Consider the following 8,496-nt stretch of genomic DNA (forward strand, 5'->3'; position numbering starts at 1 on the left):
CGGGAAAGAATCTGCCTGCAATTCGGGAGACCCAGGTTGGATCCCTGGATTGGGAAGATTCCACTGGAGAAGGAAATGGCAACCCACTCCAGTATTCTTGTCTGGAGAATTCCCTGGACAGAGGAGCCTGGTGGGCTCCAGTCCTGGGGTCGCGAAAAGTCAGACACAACTGAGTAACCTGGGGTCGCGAAAAGTCAGACACAACTGAGTAACACTTTTCACTTTCACTTGGTCAACAGAGGCTGCCGTACAAAATACCACGGAGTGACACATCATACCATAAACACCGGAAGTGGATTTCTCACGGTTCTGGAAGTCTGAGATCAGGGCACCAGCACGGTCCACTTCCGGTGTCGTTTCTCTACCTGACTTCGAAGCCAGGTGTCCCACTTTGCAGACAGGCTCTTTATCGTCTGAGCCACCAGGGAAGCCCCTATGGGAACTAAGGATGTAATAAAGTCTAGAAGCAGGATACCAGCCCCAGATAACTGAGAAGCACATGAATGGAATGATTTCCGTGAGCCCAGATGCCTGCATCTTCCCACACATAGACGAGCGCTAAATGCCTTAACTTGAGATACCTGGTTTTCCTTAATCAACAGACATCTCTGACGTTCAGCCTACCTGCCTGTTGCAAACTTCTATATAACCTGACTCCTTCCCCCAGCTCCTTGGAGCAGTTCGCTCGGGGCCACTTGAGATTCTGCCTCCGGGGCTTGCAGTCCTAAGAATTCCTACCGAATAAAACAACTCTCTCCTTTCAGGTTGTGACTGAATTTTTCAGTTCACAGTTCACTATCTTGATTGCGGTGATGGTTTCACAGGTACAGTATGGTGGTGGTGGTTTACTCGATAAGTTTGTGTTCCACTCTTTGCAACCCCATGGACTATAACCCATCAGGCTTCTCTGTCCATGGGATCCTCCAGGCAAGAATACTGGAGTGGGTTGCCATTTCCTTCTCCAGACAGTATATATAAGTCAAAACTTATCAACTGTATGCTTTAAATATATGCAGTCTGTTTTCTATCAGTTAATCCCCAATAACGCTGTTTGAGAAATAAACTAACAATTGCTAACATCCATATACCACTCAAATGTATGAGGCATTTTTTTTAAAACTTGTTTTAATCCCGTTAACTTTTTTAACGCTCCAAGGTAGTCAATATTATCACTGTCATTTTACAGAGGAAGAAACTAAGGAAACTATGAAGAAAAGATTTTAAAGCTGATAAATAGGGAGCTGGAATTTGAACTCAGACATTCAAAAATCTACGTTCTTAACTAGCACAGGAGTCAATTCCATAGATAATGGATCTGAACCTCATTTTTTGACTCAGTTATATATTAAGTGCCTACAGTATATAAAATCCTCTGTTAAATATTTTTGCTGGATCCTAGAGAAGAGGTTGGAGAAGGCAATGGCAACCCACTCCAGTACTCTTGCCTGGAAAATCCCATGGACAGAGGAGCCTGGTAGGCTGCAGTCCATGGGGTCGCTAAGAGTCAGACACGACTGAACAACTTCACTTTCACTTTTCACTTTCATGCATTGGAGAAGGAAATGGCAACCCACTCCAGTGTTCTTGCCTGGAGAATCCAAGGGACGGGGGAGCCTGGTGGGCAGCCGTCTATGGGGTCGCACAGAGTCGGACACGACTGAAGCGACTTAGCAGCAGCAGCAGCAGGAAAGAGGTGGGCTTCCCAGGTGACGCTAGTGGTAAAGAGCCCACCTGCCAATGCAGGAGACTGAAGAGATGTGGGTTCGATACCTGGGTCAGAAAGATGCCCTGGAAGAGGGCACAGCAACCCACTCCAGTATTCTTGCTTGGAGAATTTAATGGACGGAGGAGCGTGGAAGGCTACAGTCCATAGGGTCGCACAGAGTTGGACATGACTGAAGCGACTTAGCAGGCACGCACAGGGAAGAGGTAGGAAATTCTCTACTCTTGTACATAAAATTTTTGTCCATTTCCTGACTACTTTGGTCATAGATAGGGTAAGAACGTCACCTAGTGGTAACACTGGGAACTGCATGCACCTCCTGTGCTTTTCAAAGGGTAGTGTTTTCACCACCTGCAGCGTGTTTTAGGCTCGGCTGAATTGGCATCTGAATTTGTAATCAGTTTGACACTGGTGCCAGTCTTGTTTCATCTGCTAACCTGCTGTGTGATTAGGGGCCACTTTCCGTGTCTAGGCTTCAGTTTCCCCATCTGTAAACAAGGATGCGGATCTCACCATTGCAACTCTCTCCTACAACATAAACTCAAACAGAAACGTATGTTGGATCTCTGTGCTTGCTGCTTTGCATGAATCAAATGATTTTATTCCCACAGCAACATCGTGGAGCAACTGCTCTTATCCCCGTTTTACAGATGAGCAGGCTGAGGCTGGAGACACGAAGGGACTAGCCCAGAGTTACTCAGCTCATTAGAGTCTGGATTTGAACACATGTTGTCTGACCTCAGAGCAGGAACTGTAAACACCTGTCTTGTGCCTTCACCCATCTTACCCATCCCAACCATGGAAGTCTGTAGTGCCTTTGCTAGAAACTCTGGAGGAGTTTTTAAAAACGTGCTGGGATATGATTTATAATAAGAAACGTATATTTGGTCTTCGTCCCCATTTCTGGCAGAGAGCTCCTAAAATCCTTCGAATTTCCTAACGACTGAGGGCTGCAGTCCATGGGGTTGCTGAGAGTGGGACACGACTGAGTGACTTCACTTTCACTTTTCACTTTCATGCATTGGAGAAGGAAATGGCAACCGACTCCAGTGTTCTTGCCTGGAGAATCCTAGGGACGGCGGAGCCTGGTGGGCTGCCGTCTATGGGATCGCAGAGTCGGACACGACTGAAGCGACTTAGCAGCAGCAGCTGAGGGTGATAAATGTGTCTATTGTTATGTTTATTAGGCGACTGCGGCCCTCTCTTGGGGATGGGGGCTGGTTGCCAGGGGAACCATCCAAGTGATTGGCAGGTTTGAGCTTTCACTCCCACCTCCGGGAACAGAATAGAGCTGGAACTTGAACCAATTGCTGATGATTGGTAATGAAACCTCCATTAGAGGACAGGGTTTGGAGCGCTTCCAGGTTGATGAAAACTCAGAGGTTTGGGGAGAGAAATACACCTGGATAGAGCTTGGACTTCCCGGCGCCCTTTCCTCATGCCATTCCTTGTGTATCTCTTCCATCCAGCTGTTCCCAAGATTTTAGGATAAACCAGATAAACGTACTTAAACTTTTTAGGATAAACTTACTTAAATCTAGGAAGTAAAATGTTTCCCCGATTTCTGTTAGCTGCTCTAGCAGATTAATCAAATCCAAAGGGGAGGGACTTCCCCAGTGGTGCACTGGTTAAGACTCCACCTTCCAATGCTGGGCATCTCTGCCCGGGGATCTAGGATCCTGTATGCCTCATGGCCAAAAAGCTAAAACATAAAAACAACAGAAGCAATAGTGTAACACATTCAATAAAAACTTTACAAATGGTCCACATAAAAAAAAAAAAAAAAAAGGAAGGAGGTCATGGGAACCTCTGAGTTGTAACCAGGCAATCTGAAGCACAGGTTTGCAACTGGCATCTTGGGGAGGAGGGCAGTCTTGTAAGTTCAGTTCAGTTCAGTCGCTCAGTGATGTCCCATTCTTTTCCCATGGACCTCAGCACTCCAGGCCTCCCTGTCCATTACCAACTCCCGGAGCTTGGTCAAACTCATGTCCATTGAGTCAGTGATGCCATCCAACCATCTCATCCTCTGTCATTCCCTTGTACGACTGAGCCCTTAAACTGTGAACTCTGAAACTCTGATGCTAAGTCCAATAGTGTCAAAGCTGTTGAAGTATAATCCATCCAGCTGGTGTCCAGGGCATTTTTCATTGATCTGGGGAACCACCCCCCGCCCCCCACACACACACACCCCTACCTCCCACATTAGAAACTGTGTTCAGAACCTCTTTACCAGCCCAGGCCCCACCCACAAGATTGTGACTTAATTGGTGTGGGGGAGAAGGACCCCTGCATAAAATACCTCAGGTGATTATACTGTGTAGAGCTGTTCTTAGTCGCTCAGTTGTGTCCGACTCTTTGTGACCCTATGGATTGTAGCCCGCCAGGCTCCTCTGTCCATGGGATTCTCCAGGCAAGAATACTGCAGTGGGTTGCCATTCCCTTCTCCAGGGGATCTTTCCCACCCAGGGATTGAACCCTGGTCTCCCACATTGCAGGCGGATTCTCTACTGTCTGAGCCACTAGGGAAGTGGAAGAATACTGGAGTGGATAGCCTATCCCTTCTCCAGGGGATCTTGCTGACCCAGGAATACAGCTTGGGTCTCCTGCATTGCAGGTGGAGAAACTCTGCTGTAGAAAGTATTAATATATATCCAGGGTCCCAGTATATCCAGTCTTAGTGCAGATTTAAGCTCTAATAAGTTCAGAAGTATAAACAAGTTTTGCTTTTAGAGCAGTTTTAAGTGTGCAGAAAAACAACTTGATGAAAGTTCAAAGCGTTACCATATAACCCCCCACCCCATTGCCCCCATTATTATTAACATCTAGCATTGGTGTGGGACGTTTGTTGTCATTGGTAAACCAGTATTGATACATTAGTATTAAAGTCCATGGTTTATGTTAGGTTTCACTCTTAACGCATCTTCTGTGAGATTTGATAAATGCATGATGTCCTGTGGTCACCATGACAGTTCACACAGAATGGTTTCAGTGCTGTCAGCTACAAATGGGCATTTACCATCTTCCTCTGCCGATTCCCACGTGGTGCAGTGGTAAAGAATCTGCCTGCCAGTGCAGGAGGCGTAAGAGACTTAGGTTCAATCCCTGGGTTGGGAAGATCCCCTGGAGAAGGACGTGACACCCCACTCCAGCATTACTGCCCGGAAAATTCCACGAACAAAGGAGCCTGATGGGCTACAGTCCTTGGGTTGCAGAGTCAGACATGACTGAGCGTGCGTGCACTCATGGACATCCACCTCTGCAAGGATCAAATCACGTGCTGCTGCAGCTGCTGACCTTCAACACCCCCTGAAAGGAGTGCAGGGCGGAGAGCAGAAATGAGGCACTCGGTGCTCTGGGAAACTGGCAGGACAGGTCTTCAGATAGATATTTTTAGGAGCTGATTTTATGAGCCCAATTCTTGCATCTCCTCATATCTAGAAAAGCACTAAAATCCTTCACGATGACTTTTCATGACCAGCAGGAACCTTCAGCAAAAAATGCGTGCTTGATTGCACATACTCCCCCTTCACCAAAATCACATATATACTGACCTTTCTCTTACCTCTTTGGAGTAGTTTCTCAGAGCTATCTGAGGTACTGGTTCCCAGGCTGCAGCCCTTATTTTGCCCCAGATAAAAAAAACTTAACTTGCAACTCTCACATTTTCCTTTTTTTTTTTTTTTTTAAGTTGACACTGCCCTAAAGACCCCTGTGTTTTTCGTCACTCTCTCTTTACCCTTCTCCAACCCCTGGCAACCACTAATCTTTTCACTGTCTATAGTTTTACAAACTTATTTCTAAAATCATTTAAACATTTAGCTATTTAAATCTACAATGTTTTAAACTTTAATTCTGTTATTTCTTTTGTTTCTCTCTCTCTCTTGGTTTTTGTGTTTTTTTTTTTTGGTCTTTTTTTTTTGAGCTATGCTGTAGGGCTTGCAAAATCTCAGTTCCCCAACCACGGATTGAATCTGCACCATGGCAATAAAAGCCCAGAGTGCTAACCACTAGAATTAAAGTTTAGGAACCCCCTAAACTTTAATTTTGTTGTTTTAGTCATCGTGGCCATCTACAGTCAGGAGGACTGAAATGAAAATTTTAAAGTCTTATTTCAAACTCATGAGACTAAATAAATGTAAAGGAAATGTCAACTTGCAAATGCCAAATGCCAATTTTTGTAAGTTAGCTCATGCTTCAAAAGTTCCTAAAGGAGAAAACTGGGCTCGGACCTTTGGAACACACTGAATTCGGGAAAGGGGGCGCAGTCAGTTTCACAAATTTCACAGACCAGGAACGGTACCTGTGAGAAGATGCTGAGAGATCTCTTGGGGGGACTGGGTGATGGATGGACAGGCAAGGGTCTGGGGGGTAGGGGGGTCCCTCCAGAAGGACCTCTGTGAACGAGAGTAATGGGCTGGGGTCCCCAGGGAAACACCAGCTGTTCAGTGGTTAGGGCCCAGTCTTTACCCCAGGACAAGAAATGAGACTGGATAGGTCAGTTGGGTCATAGAGGCCACTGAGAGTCATGTGAAGATTGGGTGCTAGCCTGTGGGCCATAGGGAGCCATTGCAGATTTAAGAGCAGCAGAGTGACACCATGAGATTTGTATGGGGGAAAGCTCAATAGATCTCTACTAGAGAAACCTCATGCGGATCTATGGGCGACAGTCAGGGCCCACCACCCTCTAGGTCTCTTCCCCCAGGCATCTAGAGCTGCACTCCCTGCGCCTCTCTGGGGGTGACCTTGGGACTGAATCTCGCTGGTGGAAAGTGAGCAGACAGCTTTCATGTCTGGGCAGATGTATTTCAACAGAAGCTTAAATTCACTCCAATTCACACTCTCCACCGTTGAAGATTTGTGTTCCGATGGTGGCGGTGTCACATGATGGCACTTCTGTCTGCATCCCTGAGCAGCCATGAACAGGGGCCTCTGTCAATGAAGCCGGAGCCAAAAATAAACTTTGCTGCCTTGAGCCTGTGCAGCCTGGAGGATGTTGGGCAGCGTAGCCTGGACTGGCAGATACAGAAACTATTGTAGACCCAGGAGGACAGGGCCTGAGCCTAGGCAGTAGCGATGATGGAGGTGGCGGCCTGGGACGTGTCTGTCACCACCCCAAACACAGCGGTTTAAAACAGTGTTTATTGGGTGGGTTGGGCAGCTCTTGTGGACTCGGTTGGACTCACTCGTACACCTATCATCATCTGTGCGTCTGCAGCACTTGGTCCTGCATGTCTCAGGGTCACTGGTTTGGAATGGCCTTGGCTGGGACCCCTGGAGTGACTTGGCTTAGCTCCACGAATAACCTTCCATGGTTTAGCCCAAAGATGGCCTCACTGTCATGGCAGAGGGACATGAGAGGGAAGTGAAAACAGGCTTTTACGACGTTTTTCTTAGGTCCCATTTGCTAACATCTCATTACCTAAGTAACACACATCCCTAAGCCCAGAGTCAATGACAGAACAGAATGCACTGCAAAACCGGATAGCAAAGCACACAGATAAAGAGGAGGGTGAAGAATCAGGCCATGTGCACAGCCAGGCCACCACACCCCCCAGGGGGGAAGCCACAGGACTTGATGCCTGAGTGAGTGTCTCAGATGTCTCCAACGGTGAGTACCAATGTTTACCCCCATCCCTGTGCCCATCTGCCACTACACCCATCAGGATGTGGTGTCTGATTCCCCACCTTGTGAACCTGGGCTGCCCTTGTGACTTGCCCTGACCAACAGAATGTGAGATCATGAGCCTGTGCAAGATCCCAGCCTTGCCCAGTGGCCATGGAAAGATGATCAGGCTGGACCACTGAGTGATGAGAGACCACGTGTGGAGAGGTGCCATGTGGTGGGAAATCCAGAGGGACATGAGAGAGTCTTGGATCTTCTAGTCAGCCCCTGCCTGAATGAAGCCACATGAGTGAGCCCAAATAAAATCAGAGGAGTCATGAGAAATAAGAAACCACTGTTGTCTTAACCACTAGATATCTGGATAATTTGTTACGCAGCAATTGCTAACCAATACAAGGGAGACAGAAAGAACTAAATGAGGCTGGTGTTCAGGCTGATGACTTGAGTGCTTCAGCAGGGGTAGCATCAGTCTCTGAGATGAGAGCTCCAGAGACAGGAACTAGTTTGAGAAAGCTGTGGACATGTTTGTCATGCTCACAGGACATCCATGCAGTAAAATCCAATAGGCATCGATTGAGATACATGGGTTTGAACTTAGTGAGAAATAGGGGCTGGAGACTGGGGAATGTTTCATATGGGATATCAGAAGATGTGGAAAGTTCCACTAAAAGTGGTCCAAGAAAAGAGTCTTGAGGAGTGCTCGTGCTAAGAAGTGGTTCTCAAACTTTAGTGGATGTCATTGCTATCTGGTGAGAATGTGAAGATGCAGATTCCCAGGCCCATACCTCTAGTTGTTGATTAAGTAGGTCAGGGATGGGCCTGGGGAATCTGCTTTGCCACCTGGCTTCCAGTCTTCTGCTCCCAAACACAACAGATGGAAAATTCCATCCCAGCTGAGGCACAGGAGTTTGGCTGGGAGAGTAGGAGACCTGGAACAAAGCTGAGAGAAGCTTTGTTTGATTTTGTTTTACTTCACCGTCACTCTTACAGCCTTGTGAGGAGGAGTAGGGAGGGGAAGGTTAGAGAACAGTAGACGCTTTCCTCCCTGCCACCGGGCAAAGAATGAAGCTAAAACCACTGGGTGAAAGGTTGATTGAGAACAAGATATTCACATGACTTCAACATGTCACCCACAAAGTCCGTATTAATT

This window comes from Bubalus kerabau, chromosome 23 (genome assembly GCF_029407905.1).
Source record: "Bubalus kerabau isolate K-KA32 ecotype Philippines breed swamp buffalo chromosome 23, PCC_UOA_SB_1v2, whole genome shotgun sequence".
NCBI classification, from domain to species: domain Eukaryota; kingdom Metazoa; phylum Chordata; class Mammalia; order Artiodactyla; family Bovidae; genus Bubalus; species Bubalus kerabau.